This window comes from Dama dama, chromosome 9 (assembly GCF_033118175.1).
Source record: "Dama dama isolate Ldn47 chromosome 9, ASM3311817v1, whole genome shotgun sequence".
NCBI lineage: Eukaryota > Metazoa > Chordata > Mammalia > Artiodactyla > Cervidae > Dama > Dama dama.
The window spans coordinates 59,019,339-59,044,458 of record NC_083689.1 but is presented as its reverse complement, the minus strand read 5'-3'; the positions used below and the strand labels follow the sequence as shown (position 1 = coordinate 59,044,458).

At 39.8% G+C, this 25,120-nt stretch overlaps 1 non-coding gene across 1 annotated transcript; it reads right to left on the bottom strand.

Moving 5' to 3' along the window:
* Positions 1-21,277: 21,277 nt before the first annotated feature.
* On the bottom strand, positions 21,278-21,384 carry LOC133062939 (U6 spliceosomal RNA). Its single transcript, XR_009694259.1, has one exon. It is a non-coding gene; the product is annotated as a U6 spliceosomal RNA (small nuclear RNA).
* Positions 21,385-25,120: the final 3,736 nt, after the last annotated feature.

The following is a 25,120-nucleotide window of genomic DNA, read 5'->3' as shown; positions in this document are numbered from 1 at the left end:
CTTGTGGCTAACACAGGGAGAGGCCACATTTATTAACAAGCCATTTTTGTCCCAGATCTCATAAAGAAATGGTGCACTATCCTGGTTAAACGTTTAGTCAGGCTCCCCAGTTTCACACTCTGGTGCTGCCACTTGCTAATTGTTGACCTTGGGCAAGTACTAAGTCTCAGGTTTCTCATCTGTAAGACTGGTACAATAGGTTTGCTGATCTCATTGGATTGTTTTGAAATTAAACTGAAATAATGTATTAAAGCATTTTTTGTAAGTCTGTTTGGCACATCCTAAGTATAAATAGGTTTTGCTATATTGCTGTCATTACCAAGTTGATTCCCTTGTGACTCTCCCTTTGTTTCACCAGCAGCATCTCCTCTTGGGGTTCTATCCAGCTCCTTGATAACCCAGTTCATCCACTTTGTGGTCACTCAATTACCTGTATCTTTACCTGAAATAGTTCTCTCAGATGGTGATCTTCCTATATTCCTGCTTTGGATCCTGACCCTGATTTCTTGTCCTACTATTTCAACTCAAATTAATGATTTTGGTCTAGTATCTAACCAAGCTCTTGATAGCTGAAGTTCTCTGTTGTCTCAATCTGCCCTGAATCAGCACTTTTCAGAAATATTCCCTATTTTTCCAACTTCTTGTTGACTTGTCTGTTCCTCAATTTGGGCAAACCTATGCTTTGTGAATGAAAAATTTTGTTCTCATGTATTGTTTCAGATTTTTTCTTACCTACTCCAGTTAATCAACCTTTATTCAGTGAATACTTCAGAGAACTTACTGTGTATATAGCGTAGTGTTAGTCACTCAGTTGTGTCCGATTCTTTGCGGCCCCATGGACAACAGCCTGCCAGACTCCTCTCTCCATGGGATTTCCCAGGCAAGAATACTGGAGTGGGTTGCCATTTCCTTCTCCAGGGAATCTTCCCAACCCAGGGATCGAACCCGGGTCTCTTGCATTGCAGGCAGATTCTTTACCATCTGAGCCACCAGGGAAGACCTACAGTGTATGAGGCACAGAGTCAGGTGCTAGGGAGGCAAATGTGAACAAAACAGAGATACACAAAACTTACAGTCTTTAGATAATTATCAGATTATCAAAGAGTCACACAAATTTAAAGTTGCAATTGTAATAAATGTTGTAAAAGTGAGTGATACAGTATTACCAGTCTATACTGGGGGTATTTGACCTTGTCAGGAAGGTCAAGAAAGCCTTCTTTGGAAATGAAGCTGAGATAAAATCCAGAGGGTGGGTGGGAATTAACTAGGCAAATGGGGAGAACAAAGTGGTGAGGGCTGAGAGAAGAGCATTTATACAGCAGAAAGGGAGCATGGGGAGTGTTGGTTACTGAAAGGAGGTCAGTGAGGCTGGAGCAAAGAGAGCAGAAGAGGAAAAGGTGCAAGATGAGTGAGGTCAGGGGTGATCCCTCTGGGCCTTATGGGCTATGCTAAGGATTCTGGTCTTTATATCAAGTGTGATGGGAAGCCATTCGATGGTGATAAGCATGGCAGCGCGGCAGCAGGGACATGATGAGATTTTCATTTTGCACAGGTCTATCTGGAGAGGACAAAGAGTGGACCATGGCTAGGGCAGCTAGAAGGTACCTGAGGCAGGAAGTGTTGGTAGCTTCGACTAGGATAGCAGTTGTAGAGGGAAGAAATTAATGGTGTGGAGAGATACCAGAGATCAGTTAGTAATTTTTGGCGATACTTGAGATGATATAGGAAAAAGAGGGATGAGCTCAAGTTTCCTGGCTTGTACAGCTGTCCAGAGGGTGATTCCTTTTACTGAGGTGGGAGAAAAATGCAATTTTGAGTACACTGGGCTTACTCAATGATAAATTGTTTACTCCAGATACGGTTCTTAAAATCTCTGGGAGTAGAAACCCACTCAAACTAGCTTGAGTAGAAGTTTTTGCATAAGGATATAGGGAATTGCATGGAAGCAGTAGTAGAAGGGCCTTGGGGAAGCTGAGAAGTTATCAGGAACTATGGCCTACTTCTTCGGCTCTCAAGGCCCATTTGTCTCTGCTTCTGTTTAAACACGAGTCTCCTTTACTCTTCTCAAATTTAGTTTTATTTACTTATTATTGTTGTTTTATTTTTGGCTGTGCTGGGTCTTCTGTGCTGCACTCAGGGTTTCTCTAGTTGCAGGGAGCAGGGGCTGCTCTCTCTCTAGTTGTGGTGCATGGGCTTCTCATTGTGGTGGCTGCTCTTGTGGCCGAGCACAGGCTGTAGGGCATGCAGGAGCCTGGTTGTTGTCGCGTACGGGCTTAGTTGCCCCGTGACGTGTGGCATCTTCCTGGACTGGGGATTGAACTAGTGTCCCTGCATTGCAAAGTGGAGCCTTTACCACTGAGCCCCTAGGGAAGCCCTCTTCTGTTTTTCTTGACTGGATTCTTTTGCTGGCTCTTGTTGCACATGACTCACCATGGCCACCACCCTGAAACCTAATCCTAATGTATCAGCAGTAGCATTCCTCACTAACTGCCTATAATTTCCATGTCTTCCTTCACATTATTGGTAGAGAAAATATGGAGAGAGAATTGTCGGTCAGCTGTCTGGTATGTGTCCTGGACCCAATCAACAGGGATGCATCATAGTTGGTGGTAGTTTAGTAGCTAAGTCATGTTCAACTCTTGCAACCTCATAGACTGTAGCCTTTCAGGCTCCTCTGTTCATGGGATTTCCCAGGAAAGAATACTGGAGTGGGTTGCCATTTCCTTCTCCAGGGGATCTTCCCAACCCAGGGATTGAGCCCAGGTCTCCTGCGTTGCAGACAGTCTCCTGAATTTCAGGTCAGTTCTTTACCATCTGAGCCACCAGGGAAGCCCATAGTTACTGCCACCCCAAATCTAGAGTTTGTGAATAGGGAAGTCAGTGGTATACAAGTCTGGTAAAACTCCTTGAAGGCAAGAAAAATGTTATGCTTTTTTGTGATTTTTGTAAAGAACAGGAAATAACTTGCATCTAGTAGTTGCTCAATAAATATTGTCCTTATTGAGTCATTGGTGATCTTTCAATATTTTTGAAAATTTGGAATACGTTAAGAATATCCCATGGCATTTTTGAAAAGTCAGAGATCAAAGTCCACCTTTAGTGGAACAGATCAATAGGTCTGAAGAAGGCCCCAGGAGTATGCATTTCTGAAAAAACTTCCCAACATAAATTTGATGCAAATGGTCCATGGACCACGCACCATTTTTTGAACTTGGTGAATCATGGCCAGAAATCTCTATTGTAAGCACTGGACACTGAATTCATTTTGGATCTTGGACCTCTGTTTCTCTATTTATATAATAGGCCAACTATTTCTTTCTTATATTCAAGAGTGAAGTTGAAGGTTAATAAGATAACTTTGGAATTAAACTTTGACCTCCCTTTCATGGAGTTATAAATATGAAAGATGGTGTTAATATATATCTGAATAGCTTCTGTATTGTTTGAATTACATCACATTCTTCTTAGCTGTTCACTATTTCCTGATGATGACCCAAGAATGAATAAGGCCTCATCAGTGTTTTATTGTCTGCTTTTAGGAACTGGAAATGTAACTCTTAAATTACTGCTGCTTTTCCTGAGTACAGTTCTTACAGAGGGAATAGAGGAAAGATCTTGGAAAGTCAGACAAAACTCTGTGTGTAACTGCCTGCTTTTTTAAAAACAAGTCTTTCTGATTACAAAAGATCCATTTTGAGGAGTGCCAGCCAACAAGACAGCCCCAATACACTCATTGATATGTGACAATGGAGTCTGGCTCTAAGGTGAGAGAATTTCAAAGTGAGGGAAGCCTGGAAGAGCTGCCAGCCAGCTCCTTGAAAGAGTGGACCCTTCCACCTGGTTCAGGTCTTATCCCTTCTTGGCCGTGGCCAATGCAGTCTGGCTTCTGCTGCTGTCACCTCCCTCAGACTTCTTTCTCTGGGGTTAAAAATGATTGCCACTTGCCACGTGCTAAATTTAAGTGAAATCTTTGGTGATGTTGCGTCTTAGTTATTTTTAGGTCCCCAAAGTCTAGTACACAGTAAATACTCAGTAAATATCTTCAGGATGTTCAGAGGGAGGAGTGTTTTTATAATCCATTCAATTGTTATTGAATCATCTAAACATTTCTTCTAATTAAAATAGTTTTAGTAAGTAATGTCTCTCAGTTGTGTCCGACTCTTTGCGACCCCATGGACTGTAGCCTACCAGGCTCCTCCCATGGGATTTTCCAGGCAAGGGTACTGGAGTTGGTTGCCATTTCCTCCTTCAAAATAGTTTTAGGTATTAACATATAAGGATAAAGATTTCTCAGTAGGCTGCTCAGAGTTTATTCATGATGTGCTGTGAGCAGGTATTTTCAAGAGCATTAATTGAGACTAACTTAGGAAGTAGTTACTTCTGTTTGAAGCACCCAGAGCCCTGATAGAGCTAACCAACCATATGATACACACAATCATATGATGAGGTACCTCTCATCTGTAAACCACAGAAAACCTGACTCAAACAATAAAGGACATTTATTGTCTTATCATAGAGAAGAAGAGTGGCATGATGAAGCTTGATCTGGTGAGAGTAAGATGTGGTTTACTTTTTTGGTTGTTGCTTCTGTTTTCAGCAAACTTCTCTGTTGTGGCTCTATAGGCGACATGCCTGCCTATTCATACATTGGGAGAGGACTGTTTTTCTTGCCCCACTAATCAACAGGATTCAGCTTGTTTGGATCAATTTATTTTACATATGTGCCTGCAAAGTTGCTTCAGTTGTGTCTGACTCTTTGCAATCCCATGGACTATAGCCTGTCAGGCTCCTCTGTCCATGGGATTCTTCAGGCAAGAATACTGGAGTGGGTTGCCATGCCCTCCTTCAGGGACCTCCTTTCTGACCCAGGGACCAAACCTGTGTCTCCTGTGGCTCCTTCATTGCAGGCAGATTCTTTACCACCAAGCCACCGGGAAAGTCCCATTTAGGTAACACCCTTCTCTAATATCAGCCATACTTGAGGGATATGATTACACAGTCCGATAGTCCTCTGACATACCCCATCCTTAAGTCTGGAGTGGTACCAGATTTTCTTAAACAAATGGGCTGCAGTAGGAGAGCCTGAGTGCTGACACCAGTGGAGGGCAAAATGGATGCTGGACTGTCAAAACCAGTGAAATGCCGTTTAAGTGGATCCAAAAGACAGGGGGAACATGTGATGTGAATGTGATGGCCATGCATTCCACAAAAGACACAGCTTGGTCTTGTTTCTGTGGAAGAGGAAGGGACACCACAATGCACCACTTTCCTACATGATCTGATACTTGGAAAGGGAGATGTGCTGTATATTACCTGCTCTCTGCCAGGGAATGCTGACTTGCACGGTTTGCATCAGCGAGAGCTCCAGATTCTGGAGAATTTGGCCACTGGGAAGACCAGACGGCAGGAGGAGGGTGTGATCGGGTTATTTATTCCTCTGACTCTCTCCCTGTGAGGCTATGGGTTGACTGTATTCCTGCTGCTGCTCCTGCTAAGCAGCCCCTTCTCTACATCCCTTCTTTCTTGGGATTCTAAACCATTCTTTGCCTTTCTTCATCTTCATGCTGTTGCTATTCCTGGGGTTCTGCTTGTTGAGTTCTCTAAACTCTGCCTACACCTTTGTAAAGATTCTTTTTATTAAACTTGTCTCAAATCACCCAGTTGGATATGCCATCTGTTTTCTGCCAAGATCCTTACCGTTACAGTGGGTAATCATCTCTCTTCTAACATATTTTCAATTACTCCAGTAACACTTTTCCAAAATAGAATGATCATGCTATCAGCCAAAGGTAAATTTTCTTTAATTGGAAGAAAGCAAATCTTCCCCAGTCAACTTGGATCATTTGTGATTCAGTCAGAAAGTTAAAGGATTTGCAACTTGAGGACAAAAGCATTAGCCAGAAGGGCATAGAGGTTTTTTTTTTTTTTTAATTTATTAATTCATTGAAGGATAATTGCTTTACAAAACTTTGTTGTTTTCTGTCAAACCTCAACATGAATCAGCCATAGGTATACATATATCTCCTACCTTCTGAATCTCCGTCCCATCTCCCTCCTCATCCCACCCCTTTAGGTTGACACAGAGCCTGTTTGAGTTTCCTGAGCCATACAGCAAATTCCCATTGGCTATCTATTTTATGTTTGGTAATGAAAGTTTCCATGTTACTTCTTCCATACATCTCACCCTCTCCCCCTGTCCATAAGTCTATTCTCTATGTCTGTTTCTCCATTGCTGCCCTGTAAATAAATTCTTCAGGACCATTTTTCTAGATTCCATATATGTGCAATAGAATACAATATTTATCATTCTCTTTCTGACTCACTTCCCTCTGTATAATAGGTTCTAGTTTCATCCATCCCATCAAAACGGACTCAAATGCATTCCTTTTTATGGCTGAGTAATATTTCATTGTATATATGTACCACAACTTCTTTATCCATTCATCCGTCAATGGGCATATGGGTTTCTACCATGTTCTAGCTATTGTAAATAGTGCTGCAATGAACAATGGGATACACGTGTCCTTTTCAACCCTGGTTTCCTCAGGATATATACCTTGGAGTGAGATTGCTGAGTCATATGGTGGTTTTATTTCTAGTTTTTTAAGGAATCTCCGTACCATCTTCTATAGTGGCTGTATCAATTTACATTACTACCAACAGTGCAAGAGTGTTCCCTTTTCTCCACACCCTCTCCAGTATTTTTTGTTGTCGACTTTTTGATAAGGACCATTCTGACCAGTGTGAGGTGATATCTCATTGTGGTTTTGATTTGCATTTCTCTAATAATGAGTGATTTTGAGCATCTTTCCATGTGTTTGTTACCCATCTGTATGTCTTCTTTGGAGAAATGGCTGTTTAGGTCTTTTCCCCACTTTTTGATTGGGTTGTTTGTTTTTCTGGTATTGAGTTGTATGAGCTGCTTGTGTATTTTGGAAATTAATCCTTTGTCAGTTGTTTCATTTGCTATTATTTTCTCCCATTCTGAGGGTTGTCTTCTCACCTTGCTTATAGTTTCCTTTGCTGTGCAAAAGCTTTTACATTTCATCAGGTCACATTTGTTTACTTTTGTTTTTATTTCCGTTACTCTAGGAGGTGGGTCATGGAGGATCTTGCTTTGATTTATGTCACTGAGTGTTCTGCTTAAGTTTTCCTCTAAGAGTTTTATAGTTTCTGGTCTTACATTTAGGTCTTTAATCCATTTTGAGTTTATCTTGTGTATGGTGTTAGGAAGTGTTCTCATTTCTTTCTTTTACATGTAGCTGTCCAGTTTTCCCAGCGCCATTTATTGAAGAGGCTGTCTTTGTACCATTGTATAGTTTTGCCTCCTTTGTCAAAAAAAAAAGGTACCCATAAGTGCATGGGTTTATTTCTGGGCTTTCTATCTTGTTCCATTAGTCTACATTTCTGTTTTTGTGCCAGTATCATACTATCTTGATGACTGTAGCTTTGTAGTATAATCTGAAGTCAGGAAGGTTGATTCCTACAGCTCCATTCTTCTTTCTCAAGACTGCTTTGGTGATTTGGGGTCTTTAGTGTTTCCATATGAATTGTGAAATTTTTTCTTCTAGTTCTGTGAAAAATTCCATCAGTAATTTGATAGGGATCACATTGAATCTGTAGATTGCCTTTGATAGTATTGTCATTTTCACAATATTGATTCTTCCTACCCAGGAACATGGATTATCTCTCCATCTGTTTATGTCATCTTTGATCTCTTTCATCAGTGTCTTATAATTTTCTGTGTACAGTTCTTTTGTCTCCTTAGGTAAGTTTATTCCTAGATATTTAATTCTTTTTGTTGCAATGGTTAATGGGATTGATTCTTTAATTTCTCTTTCTGATATTTCATTGTTAGTGTATGGAAATGTAAGTGATTTCTGTGTATTGATTTTGTATCCTGCAACTTTGCTAAATTCACTGATTAGCTCTAGTAATTTTCTGATACTATCTTTAGGGTTTTTCTGTATAGTGTCCTGTCATCTGCAAACAGTGAGAGCTTTACTTCTTCTTTTCCATTCTGGATTCCTTTTATTTCTTTTTCTTCTCTGATTGCTATAGCTAGGACTTCCAGAACTATGTTGAATAATAGTGGTGAAAGTGGACATGCTTGTCTTGATCCTGATTTAGGGGGAATGCTTTCAGTTTCTCACCATTGAGAATAATGTTTGCTGTAGGCTTATCATATATAGTCTTTACTATGTTGAGGTAGGTTCCTTCTACACCCATTTTTTGAAGAGTTTTAATCATAAATGGCTGCTGAATTTTGTAAAAGGCATATTCTGCATCTATTGAGATGATCATATGGTTTTTGTCTTTCAATTTGTTAATATGGTGTATCACATTGATTAATTTGCATATGCTGAAGAATCCTTGCATCCTGGAATAAACTCAACTTGATTATGGTGTATGAGCTTTTTGATGTGTTGCTGAATTCTGTTTGCTAAAATTTTGTTGAGGATTTTTGCATCCATGTTCATCAGTGATATTGGCCTGTAGTTTTCTTTTCTGTGTGTTGTCTTTGTCTGGTTTTGGTATCAGGCCAATGGTAGCCTCATAGAATGAATTTGGAAGTGTGCGATTTTTTGTAAGAGTTTTAGAAGGATAGGCTTTAGCTCTTCTCTGAGTGTTTGGTAGAATTCTCCTGTGAAGCCATCTGGTCCTGGGCTTTTGTTTTTTGAGAGATTTTTGATCACAGCTTCAGTTTCAGTGCTTGTAATTGGGTTGTTCATAATTTCTATTTCTTCCTGGTTCAGTCTTAGAAGATTGAACTTTTCTGAGAACCTGTCCATTTCTTCCAGGTTATCCATTTTATTGCCATATAGTTGTTCATAATAGTCTTTTATAATCCTTTGTATTTCTGCATTGTCTGTTGTAACCTCTCCTTTTTCATTTCTAATTTTGTTGATTTGATTCTTCTCTTTTTTTTCTTGATGAGTCTGGCTAAAGTTTTGTCAATTTTGTTTATCTTCTCAAAGAAACAGCTTTTAGTTTTATTAATCTTTACTATTGTTTCTTTCATTTCTTTTTTATTTATTTCTGTTCAGATCTTTATGATTTCTTTCCTTCTCCTAATTTTGGGTTTTTCTTGTTCTTCTTTTTCCAGTTGTTTTAGGTGTAAAGTTAGGCTGTCTATTTGATGTTTTTCTTGTTTCTTGAGGTAGGATTGTATTGCTATAAACTGCCCTCTTAGAACTGCTTTTGTTACATCCCATAGGTTTTGAGTTGTCGTGTTTTCATTGTCATTTGTTTCTAGAAACTTTTTGATTTTCCTTTTGATTTCTTCAGTAACCTGTTGGTTATTTAGAAATGTGTTGTTTAATCTCCATGTGTTTGTGTTTCTTACAGTTTTTTCTTGTAATTGATATCCAGTTTCATAGCATTGTGGTTGGAAAAGATGCTTGATATGATTTCAGTTTTCTTAAATTTACTGAGGTTTGATTTGTGACCCAGGATGTGGTCTACCCTGGAGAATGTTCCATGTTAACTTGAGAAGAAGGTGTATTCTTCTGCATTTGGTTGGAATGTCCTAAAGATATCAGCAAGATCCATCTCATCTAATGATCTAATGTATCATTTAAGACTTGTGTTTCCTTACTAATTTTCTGTTTTGATGATCTGTCCATTGGTGTGAGTGGGGTGTTAAAATCTCCTACTATTATTTTGTTACTGTCAATTTCTCCTTTTATGTCTGTTAGTGTTCATCTTATGTATTGAGGTGCTCCTATTTTGGGTACATAGGTATTTACAATTGTTATGTCTTCTTCTTTGACTGATCCCTTGATCATTATGTAGTGTCTTTCCTTATCTCTTGTAATCTTCTTTAGTTTAAGGTCTATTTTGTTTGATATGAGGATTGCTACTCCAGCTTTCTTTTGCTCCCCATTTGCATGGAATGTATTTTTTCATCCTCTCACTTTCAGTCTATATATGTTGTGAGGTCTGGAGTGGGTTTCTAGTAGACAGCATATATATATATATATATGTGGGTCTTGCTTTTGTATCCATTCAGCCAGTCTGTGTCGTTTGGTTGGAGCATTTAATCCATTTAAATTTAAGATAATTATTGATATATATGTTCCTATTGCCACTTAATTGTTTGGGGTTGATTTTTTTTTTTTTTTAATTATTTTTATTTTTTTTTCTCCAGTGGGTTTTGTCATACATTGATATGAATCAGCCATGGATTTACATGTATTCCCAATCCCGATCCCCCCTCCCACCTCCCTCTCCACCCGATTCCTCTGGGTCCTCCCAGTGCACCAGGCCGGAGCACTTGTCTCGTGCATCCCACCTGGGCTGGTGATCTGTTTCACCATAGATAGCATACATGCTGTTCTTTTGAAATATCCCACCCTCACATTCTCCCACAAAGTTCAAAAGTCTGTTCTGTACATCTGTGTCTCTTTTTCTGTTCTGCATATAGGGTTATCGTTATCACCTTTCTAAATTCCATATACATGTGTCAGTATGCTGTAATGTTCTTTATCTTTCTGGCTTACTTCACTCTGTATAATGGGCTCCAGCTTCATCCATCTCATTAGGACTGGTTCAAATGAATTCTTTTTAATGGCTGAGTAATATTCCATGGTGTATATGTACCACAGCTTCCTTATCCATTCATCTGCTGATGGGCATCTAGGTTGCTTCCATGTCCTGGCTATTATGAACAGTACTGCGATGAACATTGGGGTGCATGTGTCTCTTTCAGATCTGGTTTCCTCAGTGTGTATGCCCAAAAGTGGGATTGCTGGGTTATATGGCAGTTCTATTTCCACTTTTTTAAGAAATCTCCACACTGTTTTCCATAGCGGCTGTACTAGTTTGCATTCCCACCAACAGTGTAAGAGGGTTCCCTTTTCTCCACACCCTCTCCAGCATTTATTGCTTGTAGACTTTTGGATAGCAGCCATCCTGACTGGCGTGTAATGGTACCTCATTGTGGTTTTGATTTGCATTTCTCTGATAATGAGTGATGTTGAGCATCTTTTCATGTGTTTGTCAGCCATCTGTATGTCTTCTTTGGAGAAATGTCTGTTTAGTTCTTTGGCCCATTTTTTGATTGGGTCATTTATTTTCCTGGAATTGAGCTGCAGGAGTTGCTTGTATATTTTTGAGATTAATCCTTTGTCTGTTTCTTCATTTGCTATTATTTTCTCCCAATCTGAGGGCTGTCTTTTCACCTTACTTATAGTTTCCTTTGTAGTGCAAAAGCTTTTAAGTTTCATTAGGTCCCATTTGTTTATTTTTGCTTTTATTTCCAATATTCTGGGAGGTGGGTCATAGAGGATCTTGCTTTGATTTATGTCGGAGAGTGTTTTTCCTATGTTCTCCTCTAGGAGTTTTATAGTTTCTGGTCTTACATTTAGATCTTTAATCCATTTTGAGTTTATTTTTGTGTATGGTGTTAGAAAGTGTTCTAGTTTCATTCTTTTACAAGTGGTTGACCAGTTTTCCCAGCACCACTTGTTAAAGAGGTTGTCTTTTTTCCATTGTATATCCTTACCTCCTTTGTCAAAGATAAGGTGTCCATAGGTTCGTGGATTTATCTCTGGGCTTTCTATTCGGTTCCATTGATCTATATTTCTGTCTTTGTGCCAGTACCATACTGTCTTGATGACTGTGGCTTTGTAGTAGAGTCTGAAGTCAGGCAGGTTGATTCCTCCAGCTCCATTCTTCTTTCTCAAGATTACTTTGGCTATTCGAGGTTTTTTGTATTTCCATACAAATTGTGAAATTCTTTGTTCTAGTTCTGTGAAAAATACCGTTGGTAGCTTGATAGGGATTGCATTGAATCTATAGACTGCTTTGGGTAGAATAGCCATTTTGACAATATTAATTCTTCCAATCCATGAACACGGTATGTTTCTCCATCTGTTTGTGTCCTCTTTGATTTCTTTCATCAGTGTTTTATAGTTTTCTATGTATAGGTCCTTTGTTTCTTTAGGTAGATATACTCCTAAGTATTTTATTCTTTTTGTTGCAATGGTGAATGGTATTGTTTCCTTAATTTCTCTGTCTGTTTTTTCATTGTTAGTATATAGGAATGCAAGGGATTTCTGTGTGTTAATTTTATATCCTGCAACTTTACTATATTCATTGATTAGCTCTAGTAATTTTCTGGTAGAGTCTTTAGGGTTTTCTATGTAGAGGATCATGTCATCTGCAAACAGTGAGAGTTTTACTTCTTCTTTTCCTATCTGGATTCCTTTTACTTCTTTTTCTGCTCTGATTGCTGTGGCCAGAACTTCCAACACTATGTTGAATAGTAGTGGTGAGAGTGGGCACCCTTGTCTTGTTCCTGATTTCAGGGGAAATGCCTTCAATTTTTCACCATTGAGGGTGATGCTTGCTGTGGGTTTGTCATATATAGCTTTTATTATGTTGAGGTATGTTCCTTCTATTCCTGCTTTTTGGAGAGTTTTAATCATAAATGAGTGTTGAATTTTGTCAAAGGCTTTCTCTGCATCTATTGAGATAATCATATGGTTTTTATCTTTCAATTTGTTAATGTGATGTATTACATTGATTGATTTGCGGATATTAAAGAATCCTTACATTCCTGGGATAAAGCCCACTTGGTCATGGTGTATGATTTTTTTAATATGTTGTTGGATTCTGTTTGCTAGAATTTTGTTAAGGATTTTTGCATCTATGTTCATCAGTGATATTGGCCTGTAGTTTTCTTTTTTTGTGGCATCTTTGTCTGGTTTTGGAATTAGGGTGATGGTGGCCTCATAGAATGAGTTTGGAAGCTTACCTTCTTCTGCAATTTTCTGGAAGAGTTTGAGTAAGATAGGTGTTAGCTCTTCTCTAAATTTTTGGTAGAATTCAGCTGTGAAGCCATCTGGTCCTGGGCTTTTGTTTGCTGGAAGATTTTTGATGACAGTTTCGATTTCCTTGCTTGTGATGGGTCTGTTAAGATCTTCTATTTCTTCCTGGTTCAGTTTTGGAAAGTTATACTTTTCTAAGAATTTGTCCATTTCATCCAAGTTGTCCATTTTATTGGCATAGAGCTGCTGGTAGTAGTCTCTTATGATCCTTTGTATTTCAGTGCTGTCTGTTGTGATCTCTCCATTTTCATTTCTAATTTTGTTAATTTGGTTTTTCTCTCTTTGTTTCTTAATGAGTCTTGCTAATGGTTTGTCAATTTTGTTTATTTTTTCAAAAAACCAGCTTTTAGCTTTGTTGATTTTTGCTATGGTCTCTTTAGTTTCTTTTGCATTTATTTCTGCCCTGATTTTTAAGATTTCTTTCCTTCTGCTAACTCTGGGGTTCATTTCTTCCTTCTCTAATTGCTTTAGGTGTAGAGTTAGGTTATTTAATTGGTTTTTTTCCTGTTTCTTGATGTAAGCCTGTAATGCTATGAACCTTCCCCTTAGCACTGCTTTTACAGTGTCCCATAGGTTTTGGGTTGTTGTGTTTTCATTTTCATTCATTTCTATACATATTTTGATTTCTTTTTTGATTTCTTCTATGATTTGTTGGTTATTCAGAAGCGTGTTATTTAGCCTCCATATGTTTGAAGTTTTAACAATTTTTTCCCTGTAATTGAGATCTAATCTTACTGCACTGTGGTCAGAAAAGATGACCGGAATGATTTCAATTTTTTTGAATTTTCCAAGACCAGATTTATGGCCCAGGATGTGATCTATTCTGGAGAATGTTCCGTGTGCACTTGAGAAAAAGGTGAAGTTGATTGTTTTGGGGTGAAATGTCCTATAGATATCAATTAGGTCTAGCTGGTCCATTGTGTCATTTAAGGTTTGTGTTTCCTTGTTAATTTTCTGTTTAGTTGATCTATCCATAGTTGTGAGTGGGGTATTAAAGTCTCCCACTATTATTGTGTTACTATTAATTTCCTCTTTCATACTCGTTAGCGTTTGCCGTACATATTGCGGTGCTCCTATGTTGGGTGCATATATATTTATAATTGTTATATCTTCTTTTTTGATTGATCCTTTGATCATTATGTAGTGTCCTTCTTTGTCTCTTTTCACTTCCTTTATTTGAAAGTCTATTTTATCTGATATGAGAATTGCGACTCCTGCTTTCTTTTGGTCTCCGTTTGCATGAAATATTTTTTTCCAGCCCTTCACTTTTAGTCTGTATGTGTCTCTTGTTTTGAGGTGGGTCTCTTGTAGACAGCATATATAGGGGTCTTGTTTTTGTATCCATTCAGCCAATCTTTGTCTTTTGGTTGGGGCATTCAACCCTTTTACATTTAGGGTAATTATTGATAGGTGTGGTCCCGTTGCCATTTACTTTGTTGTTTTGGGTTCACGTTTATACAACCTTTCTGCATTTCCTGTCTAGAGAAGATCCTTTAGCATTTGTTGAAGAGCTGGTTTGGTGGTGCTGAATTCTCTCAGGTTTTGCTTATCTGTAAAGCTTTTGAATTCTCCTTCATATCTGAATGAGATCCTTGCTGGATACAGTAATCTAGGTTGTAGGTTATTCTCTTTCATTACTTTCAGTACGTCCTGCCATTCCCTTCTGGCCTGGAGGGTTTCTATTGATAGATCAGCTGTTATCCTTATGGGAATCCCTTTGTGTGTTATTTGTTGTTTCTCCCTTGCTGCTTTTAATATTTGTTCTTTGTGTTTGATCTTTGTTAATTTGATTAATATGTGTCTTGGGGTGTTTCGCCTTGGGTTTATCCTGTTTGGGACTCTCTGGGTTTCTTGGACTTGGGTGGCTATTTCCTTCCCCATTTTAGGGAAGTTTTCAGCTATTATCTCCTCGAGTATTTTCTCATGGCCTTTGTTTTTGTCTTCTTCTTCTGGAACTCCTATGATTCGAATGTTGGGGCATTTCACAGTGTCCCAGAGGTCCCTGAGGTTGTCCTCATTTCTTTTGATCCTTTTTTCTTTTTTCCTCTCTGCTTCATTTATTTCCACCATTTTATCTTCTACCTCACTTATCCTATCTTCTGCCTCCGTTATTCTACTCTTGGTTCCCTCCAAAGTGTTTTTGATCTCATTCATTGCATTATTCATTTTTAATTGACTCTTTTTTATTTCTTCTAGGTCTTTATTAAACAGTTCTTGAATCTTTTCAATCTTTATTTCCAGGCTATTTATCTGTAACTCCATTTTGTTTTCAAGATTTTGGATCATTTTTATTATCATTATTCTAAATTCTTTTTCAGGTAGATTCCCTATCTCCTCCTCTTTTGTTTGACTTGGTGGGCATTTTTCATGTTCCTTTACCTGTTGGGTATTTCTCTGCCTTTTCATCTTGTTTAGATTGCTGTATCTGGAGTGGGCTTTCTGTATTCTGAAGGTCTGTGGTTCCTTTTTGTTGTGGAGGATTAACCCAGTGGGTGGGGTTAGACGATTGGCTTGTCGAGATTTCCTGGTTAGGGAAGCTTGCGTCAGTGTTCTGGTGCGTGGAACTTGATTTCTTCTCTTTGGAGAGCAATGGAGTGCCCAGTAATGAGTTTTGAGATGGGTCTATGTGTTAGGTGTGACCTTGGGCAGCCTGTATGTTGATGTTCAGGGCTATGTTCCTGCGTTGCTGGAGAATTTGCGTGGTATGTCTTGCTCTAAAACTTATTGGCTCTTGTGTGGTGGTTGGTTTCAGTGTAGGTATGGAGGCTTTTGGACAGTCACTTATTACCTAACGTTCCTTGTAGTCAGGAGTTTTCTGGTGTTCTCAGGTTTTGGGCTTAAGTCTCCTGCCTCTGGATTTCAGTTTTATTCTTCCTGTAGTCTCAGGACTTCTCCAACTATACAGCCCTGATAAGAAAACTTCTAGGTTAATGGCTAAAAGATTCTCCCCTGTTAGGGACACCCAGAGAGGTTCACAGAGTCACATGAAGAAGAGGAGAGGGAGGAGGGAGATAGAGATGAACAGGAGGAGAAGAAAAGGGGGACTCAAGAGGAGAGAGACAGATCTACGCAGCTGTCTGTTCCCAGAATGTTCTCCGTAGCCCAGTCACCTACAAAGATTCACAGAATTGGATTGGGAAGAGAAGGGGAAAGGAGGAAATAGAGGTGTTCTGAGGTAGAAAACAGAGAGTCAAGATTGGGAGAGAATAATCTTCGGTTTAAAAATAGGGCTTCTCTTCTTTTTTTTTTTTGTAAGGCTATAGTGTATTGAAAATGAAAATTAAGGAGTAGTAGAGCAGTACTAGAGGACTTTAAAAGAAATAAGAGAAAAAGAAAAATAGAAAATAGAAGAGAAAAAGGAAAGAAAAAAAAAGAAAAAAAAATTTTTTTTTCCCCCTAATTAAAAAATCGTAAAAGTCTATGGAAATGAAAGTTAAGGAGTAATGGGGGAGTAATAGGGGATTTTAAAGGAAAATAAAAGAGAAAAAAGAAAAAAGAAAAAAAGAAAAAAAAGAAAAAAAAATAAAAAAAGAGAAAAAAGTAAAATTATATCTAGGAGTTTCTCTGGAGCTGTTGCGGTCAGTGTGGGTTCGGCTCAGTTTCAGATAGCTCCTCGTTCCAGCTTACTCTTCTCGATATCTACAGGCTCCTCCGCTGTAGTCAATGTTTCCTAGAGGGATTTTAATCTGTTGCACCAGTCCCTTCTGAAGCGGTTCCCTTTGTTTATTTGGCTTCTGTTTGCCGGTCTCTTCAGAGCCTCATTTCCGCCCTGACACAGGCGGGCGGAGGTGGACTCTTATTCAGGTAGCTAGTTCCGTCGCTCCGCGGGGAGGGGCTTGCGCTGCCGGGAGGGGCTGTCGCTGTGGTGACGGGCTTGCGCCGCGGGGACGGGCTGGCGCTGCCGGGAGGGGCCGACGCTGCCCTCTCCGTCTGCGCCGCTCAGGCTCCCGGCTGTTCTATATGGAGCACGCCCCGCGCTGCGCGAGGTTCCAGTCCTCCGGTGTTCCACAAAAGCGCGGAAGGAAAAGCTGCGCCTGCTCTCTGTGCCTTCCCCGTCAGAGCGGTCCAGGCAGCCAGGGGCTCGGTGGGCGCACTCTCCCCAGGTGTGGCGCCCACTCCCTTCCGCGGACCCAGTCTCAGTTTCCGCTGGCACCAGTCGGGTGCGCGCACCTTCTGCCCTCCGCGTCCCCAGCCCCAGTCCCCGCCGCGCCGGTCGGGTGCCTGCGCCCTGTGTCTCGCCGCGACCTTCCCCTCCCCCCTGCCTCCTGCCTCCGGCGGAGCTGGGCCGGTCCGCAGCCTGCGAGCTCCTCTCTGGACCCTCTCGGTCTCTTTGTTCTGCGAACGGCCGGCAGTGTGTTCGGGCCGGTTAATTTACTCTCTCTCTTTTGGTCTCCCACAGTTCAAGTTGGCAACTCACAGAAGCTCCCTCCAATTGTCCTCAGGGCACTCAGGCCCGGACCCTACCCCAAGCAATGCCGCCTAAGAGCTCCCGGGACGGATCTCCGTCCTTAGCTCTTTTGTCTCACTTTTTATCTTTTATATTTTGTCCTACCTCCTTTCGAAGACAATGGGCTGCTTTTCTGGGCGCCTGATGACCTCAGCTAGCGATCAGAAGTTGTTTTGCGAAGTTTGCTCTGTGTTCAGTTATTCTTTTGATGAATTTGTAGGAGAGAAAGTGGTCTCCCCGTCCTACTCCTCCGCCATCTTGGCTCCTCCCCCTGGGGATGATTTTGTAAATGTTTTTTCTCCTCTTGTTTTCCTGTTTAACATTTGTTGTAAAGCTGGTTTGATGGTACTGAATTCTCTAAACTTTTGCTTGTCTGAAAAGTTTTTTATTTCTCCATCAATTTTGAATGAGATCCTTGCTGGGTACAGTAATCTCGGTTGCATATTTTTCCCTTTCAGTACTTTAAATATATCCTGCCCTTCCCTTATGGCCTGCAGAGTTTCTGCTGAAAGATCTACTGTTAAGCGTATGGGGTTTCCCTTGTATGTTACTTGTTGCTTCTCCCTTGCTGCTTTTAATTTTCTTTCTTTGTGTTTAGTCTTTGTTAGTTTGATTAGTATGTGACTTGGCATGTTTCTCCTTGAGTTTATCCTGTATGGGACTCTTTGTGCCTCTTGGACTTGATTGACTATTTTCTTTTCCATGTTGGGGAAATTTTCAACTATAATCTCTTCAAAAATTATCTTATACCCTTTCTTTTTCTCTTCTTCTTCTGTATCCCCTATTATTCAAATGCTGGTGTGTTTGATATTGTCCCAGAGGTCTGTGAGACTATCCTCAGGTTATTTTCACCCTTTTTACATTATTCTGCTCTTCAGAAGTTATTTCCGTCATTTTATTTTCCAGCTCACTGATTCGTTCTTCTGCTTCAGATATTCTGCTATTGATCCCTTTTAGAGTATTTTTAATTTCAGTAATTGTGTTTTAATTTCAGTAATTTGTCTCTGCATGTTTATATTTAATTCTTCTAGGTCTTTGTTATTTGATTATTGCATCTTTTCCATTTTGCTTTTAAGGTGTTTGATCATCTTTACTATCATTATTCTGAATTCTTTTTCAGGTAGTTTGCCTGTTTTCTCTTCATTTATTTGAACTTCTGTGTTTCTAGTTTGTTCCTTCATTTGTGTAGTATTTCTCTGACTTTTCATTATTATTATTATTATTATTAACTTATTGTGTTTAAGGTCTCCTTTTACCAGGCTTCAAGGTTGAATTCTTTCTTGCTTCTGGTCCAATTGTTTGTGTAAGCTTCTTATAGGGTGAGATTTGTGCTGAATTTTTGTTTGATTTTCCTCTGATGGGTAAGGCTGAGTGAGGTGCTAATCCTGTCTGCTGATGATTGAGTTTGTATTTTCCTTTTGTTTGTTGTTTAGATGAGGCGTCCTGCCCAGGGTGCTATTGGTGGTTGGGTGATGCTCAGTCTTGTATTACAGTGGTTTCCTTTGTGTGAGTTCTCACTATTTGATACCCTCTAGGGTTAGTTCCCTGGTAGTCTAGAGTCTTGGATTCAGTGCTCCCACCCCAAAGGCTCAGGGCTTGATCTCGAGTTTTGATGGGTCTATATATTCTTTTCTGCTGGTCAGGTACTCCTGTCTGCTCTCAGCTGGCGTTCTGCATGCACTTCTGTGTCTGATGTGCATGGTGTCTGCATGCACATCAGTATATTCTTGATGTATCTGTGGGGAGAGATGTATTCCACATCCACCTACTCCTCTGCCATCTTGTTCTTTCTGAAATAGCTATTTTAAGGAAACTCAATTTGCGACTTGCAGCACATTTTCCATGAAGCAGCTGTCCAGCAGACGGACATCCTGGCAGAACAGGAGCCCCTTGACACCACTGCCTCTGGCCACTCCAGCCCCAGCAGGGCATAAAATTTTTATAACAATTGTTAAGGAGGTACCTCCTTTCAGTTTTCAGGTACATTTGCAAATTGGACAAGATTTTTCTAGACTCATTCACCAAAAAATAATAGACATGCAAATTTAATTTAGTATTTAATATTTTTGTGTTTTCTATGATTTTAGCAGGAATACTGATTCTCAATAGTATTAGTGCAGCTTTTAAGTACTAAAGGAAGATCCCTGGAGAAGGAAATGACAACCCACTCCAGTATTCTTGCCTGGGAAATCCCATGGGCAGAAGAGCCTGGTGGGCTACAGTCCATTGGGTCATAGGGAGTCAGACACAACTTAGTGACTAAACCAGCATCACAACCACAAAGAAAGAATATTTATATAGTTTGATAGTTATGACAATTGTCTTTGCCACTCAAATCAAAATTTCCTATCTATTGTTGCTCAGTTGCTCAGTCGTGTCTGACTCTTTGTGACCCCATGGACTGCAGCACACCAGGTTTCCCTGTCCATCACCATCTCCCAGAGCTTGCTCAAGTTCATGTTTATTGGGTCCTTAATACCATCCAATCATCTCATCCTCTGTCATCCCCTTCTCCTGCTTTCAATCTTTCCCAGCATCAGGGTCTTCTCCAATTAGTCAGTTCTTCACATCAGGTGGCCTAAGTACTGGAGCTTCAGCTTCAGCATCAGTCTTTCCAATGAATATTCAGGATTGATTTCCTTTAGGATTGACTCGTTGGATCTCCTTGCAGTCCAAGGGACTCTCAGTAGTCTTCTCCAACACCACAGTTCAAAAGCCTAAATTCTTCAGCTCTCAACCTTCTTTATAGTCTAACCCTCACATCCATACATGATTACTGGAAAAACCATAACTTTGACTATACAGACCTTTGTTGGCAATGTAATGTCTCTGCTTTTTATATGCTATCTAGGTTTGTCATAGCTTTTCTTTCAAGGAGCAAGCATTATTAAAATTCATGGCTGCAGTCACCGTCTGCTGTTACTTTGGAGCCCAAGAAAATAAAGTCTGTCACTGTCTCCCCATCTATTTGCCATGGAGTGATGGAACTGGATGTCATGATCTTTGTTTTTGGAATGTTGAGTTTTAAGCCAGCTTTTTCACTCACCTGTTTACTTTTATCAAGAGGCTGTTTAATTCCTCTTCACTTTCTGCCATACGGGTGGTGTCATCTGCATATCTGAGGTTATTGTTATTTCTCCCAGCAACCCTGATTCCAGGTTGTGCTTCATCCAGCCCGGCATTTCTCATGATGTACTCTGCATATAAGTTAAATAGGGTGACAATATACAGTCTTGGACTCCTTTCCCAATTTGGGACCAGTCCATTGTTCCTGCATACAGGTTTCTCAGGTAAGGTGGTCTGGTATTCCCATCTCTTTAAGAATTTTCCACAATTTGTTGTGATCCACACAGTCAAAGGCTTTAGCATAGTCAGGGAAGGAAGCAGAGTAGATGTTTTTCTGAAATTCTCTTGCATTTTCTATGATGCAATTGATGTTGGTAACTTGATCTTTGGTTCCTCTGCCTTTTCTAAATCCAGCTTGAACATCTGGAAGTTCTTGATTCATGTACTATCAAAGCCTAGCTTAGAGAATTTTGAGCATTACTTTGCTAGCATGTGAAATGAGTGCAGTTCTGTGATAGTTTGAACATTCTTCAGTACTGAAATGAAAACTGACCTTTTCCAGTCCTGTGGCCACTGCTGAGTTTTCCAAATTTGCTGGTTTATGAGTACAGCACTTTCACAGCATAATCTTTTAGGATGTGAAATAGCTCAGCTGGAATTCCATCACCTTGTATCTATATATCATAATATAAATGGCAACCCTAAGAGCAGATTACCTAAAATCATGTTAAAATCCTTTCTAGGAAAAACAGTAACACTTTTTTTTATACTGGGATTCAAGCCTTAGATAATGACTCTAGAAGTGAAGATACCAATTGGTTAGACTCATTAGTGGGGGCCATTTTATTCAGTGCTGACTGGATTGAATTTTGTTCCTCTGTCTGCCAGTTTCTTTTTTTTTTTCTCTAGAAACAGCGTTTATTTCGTTTGTAAAAATATGGAACGCTTCACGAATTTGCGTGTCATCCTTGCGCAGGGGCCATGCTAATCTTCTTTGTATCGTTCCAATTTTAGTATATGTGCTGCCGAAGTGAGCACCTGCGTTTCTTATTTGGATATATGTCTGATGTCATTAAGGTTTGTAAGGGTGACTATGTCAATATATTAGAGTCCTTTTTTCAGTGTAGGGAAATTTAAATTTTTGAACACTTAAAAAAATTGTGGAAAGATTCTTGGGTCTCATTTTTTAAGATTCTCACTTTTTAAGACTTTTAATAGGTCCTGGTAAGTCCCAGACTTCACTTTTTTTTCTCTTCCTAATTTTCTCCCTTGTTTATTACCTTCTAGCTGCAAAGGCACTCCTGTTATTCCTCAATTATTGAAGTAGTTCCTGTCTGAAGGTCTTAGATTGCAAACCATGAGGTTACACTGTTATTTTTAATGCCAATTCACACTGCCAGGTTCATTAGAATCCCCTCCCCTTTTCCCATATTTGTGCATGCATGCTTGCCAAGTTGCTTCAGTTAATGTCTGACTCTGTGTGACCCTATGGACTGTAGCCCACCAGGCTCCTCTGTCCATAGGATTCTCCAGGCAAGAATACTGGAGTGGGTTCCCGTTTCCTCCTCCAGGGGATCTTTCTGACCCAATGACTGAACCGGAGTCTCTTAGGTCTCCTGCGTTGGCAGGCAGGTTCTTTACCACTAGCACCACCTCCTTCTTCAACACTGAGAAATTTAGCTTCCATTATCCTTAATATATTTGATTGTTTAATCCCCTGACTTCTCAGACTAATCCCTTACTCCCATGGCCCTGCTGTCTCATCTGTAATCCCTCCTTGTACAATTCCAAGTCTGCTGGATTACCCCCATTGCCCTCTGATAATAGTATTTTGTGACTGAGTTGGAAGGAAGGAGCAAAGGAAAGGAGGAAAATGACTTCATTTTTTAATATGAGACTGTAAAAATTGCCCACTTTCAGGGTAGGTTTCAAAATTAAGCAATGACAAGCTTTGTACTTTTTACTGTAAACTAATCATTGTTGTTGCTTAGTCACTATGTCGTGTCAGACTCTGTGAACCCCTGGACTGCAGCTCGCCAGGTTCCCCTGTCCTTCACCATCTCATGCAGTTTGCTCAAACTCATGTCCATTGAGTCAGTGATGCTATCCAACCATCACATCCTCTGTTGTCCTCTTCGCCTCCTGCCCTTAATCTTTTCCAGCTTCAGGGTCTTTTCTAATGAGTTTGCTCTTCACATCAGGTGGCCAAAGTATTGGTGCTTCACCATCAGTCCTTCCAGTGAATATTCAGGGCTGATTTCCTTTAGGTTTGACTGGTTTGATCTCCTTGCAGTTCAAGGAACTCAAGAGTCTTCCCCAGTACCATAGTTCAAAAACATCAATTCTATAGTGCTCAGCCTACTTTTTGGTCCAACTCTGACATCCATACATGACTACTGGAAAAAGCATAGCTTTGACTATAAAGACCTTTGTCTGCAACATGATGTCTCTGCCTTTTAATATACTGTCTACATTTGTCATAGTTTTTCTTATAAGGGACAAGTGTCTTTTAATTTCATGGCTGCAGTAATCATCTGCAGTGATTTTGGAGCCCAAGAAAGTAAAATCTGTCACTGTTTCCACTTTTTCTCCATCTATTTGCCATGAAGTGATAGTATCAGATACCATGATCTTTATTTTTTGAGTGCTGAGTTTTTAGCCAGCTTTCTCACTCTCCCCTTTCATCCTCATTTATTTCCTCTTCACTTTCTGCCATAAGGGTGGTGTCATCTGCATATCTGAGGTTATTGATATTTCTCCCAGCAATCTTTATTCCAGCTTGTGATTCATCCAGCTCAACATTTCACATGATGTACTCTGCGTATAAGTTAAATAATCAGGGTGACAATATACAGCCTTGACATACTCCTTTCCCAATTTTGAACCTGCCCACTGTCCATGTTTGGTTCTAATTGTTGCTTTGTCAATGGTTTACTGTACCCTAACAATTAATGTAATATTCACTGAGTGAATATATAGACTGAAATGAATAATAAAATATCCCCCAGATTTGGTAGAGTCAAAAGAGTAACCTGGTATCTAGCCCTAAATATATTGCCAGTTCACTAAGAACTTGAACAATTACTTTATTCATTCATTCATTTAAGGAATACAATTTAAATATCTTTTAAGTTCCAAAAACTGTCCTATGATCCAGGGATATAAGAATTAGCACGATTGACTTGGGCCTATTTTCATGATGTTTGTAATCTGGCTCAGAAGACAAATACCTAACATACAGTAGTGATAAAGCAGGACTTGTGCTTTGTTACAGAAGCAAAGTTTTGAGAGTGTGTTATTGGAGCACTGAGCTGTATCTGAAGGAGTGGCCAAGAAGTTTTCCTAGAGAATATGATAGTTCAGTTGCAACCTTATGATGAGTAGGCATTAGCCAGGAGAAGAGGAGGGAGGAGAGTATTTTGGGTAGAAGAAACAGTGGGTAGGAAAATGAGAAAGAGAGGGGGAGCATGTTATCTTTGAGGTATTAAAAGAAATTTGATGTAGAGCATACAAGAAGGGTGGGAGGCATGGAAGAGAAATAGTTGGAGAGGTTATGAGGGGTCTTGTGAATCTCTTATGAGTCTTAGTCATTGTTTAGAGTGTGATAAGAAATTACTACAGAATGTAACATGGGAGTGGTCAATTTAGCTCTTTACAAGCATTGCTCTGACTTCTCAACTGAGAATGGGGGTTACCGGTTAGGTAGGAGGGAAAGTCTGGAGGCAAAGCCAGAGCTCAGATGCAGTCAAGCAGGGGAGAGATGATGAAGATGTGGCACAGGCAGAGACTGCGGAGCTAGGTGGCAATAGACATAAGTGCAGAGATATTTAGAGATGAACTCAACAGAAATGATGCTCAGATCTCTGGTGTCAGCAATGCTCTTCCCGAAATAGGGAACGTGGCTGTGTGAGTAGGTTTAGCTTGGAAAGATGAGGAGGAGGATATGAGAAGTTTGCTTTCCCAGTGGCAAACGAGAGGCTTAGACTCACAACAACAAAGTTCTGTGGCCATCTTGTTTGTCTTCCTGTGGCCAGAGACAGAGCAATTTGGGAACTGTGGAGGGATTCTCTGAATATCTTCCTTTTCCTCCTGCTAAGAGGCACCTAACCAATCTAGCCTTTACTTCCCAATTAAGCTCAGGAAGCAGAAAATGTTTCTATTGCTTAATATTTAAATCAAAACAAAAGAAAAGCAGTGGGGAGGTGGCATAAGCTGGTAAATATGTTAGCTTTCATAATCATGAAGGAACATAGAATTTGTCATTCCACATTTTATAACTTGGATGATTTTAGATCTTCTGTGGCCAAACTGACTTTATTGTCCTATAATTCTCAATTCTGTATGTTGCATTTTTTCTTAGCTCGAGCAACTCTCCCAATTGCTTATGACTTTACAGTTGCTACAGGGAGTCGTTGAACACAGATGGCTTTTAGGAGGGAGTCAATTTGGTAGGCATTTTCCTTGATTATGATGCATTCTCTCTGCACTGATTATTAAAGATTCTTGCATGTCAAATGGTGAAAATGTTTCTAGGGTCTCAAGGAAGGAAGGAACATTACATTTGGTGGATGATCTATGCATGATTATACTCTGATGAAAGGTTGTCTGATTCCCTTAATTTATTCAGATAAAGTTTTATAAGTGGTGATAAAACCAAACCAACATAGGCACCAAAGGGAAAAGACTGAGCAGAATTTGCCACAGAGAGCAGATACTGATTTGCGTGTATAATTATATCCACTTTGTTAGGTGGTTTCACTTTTATCTCTTGCAA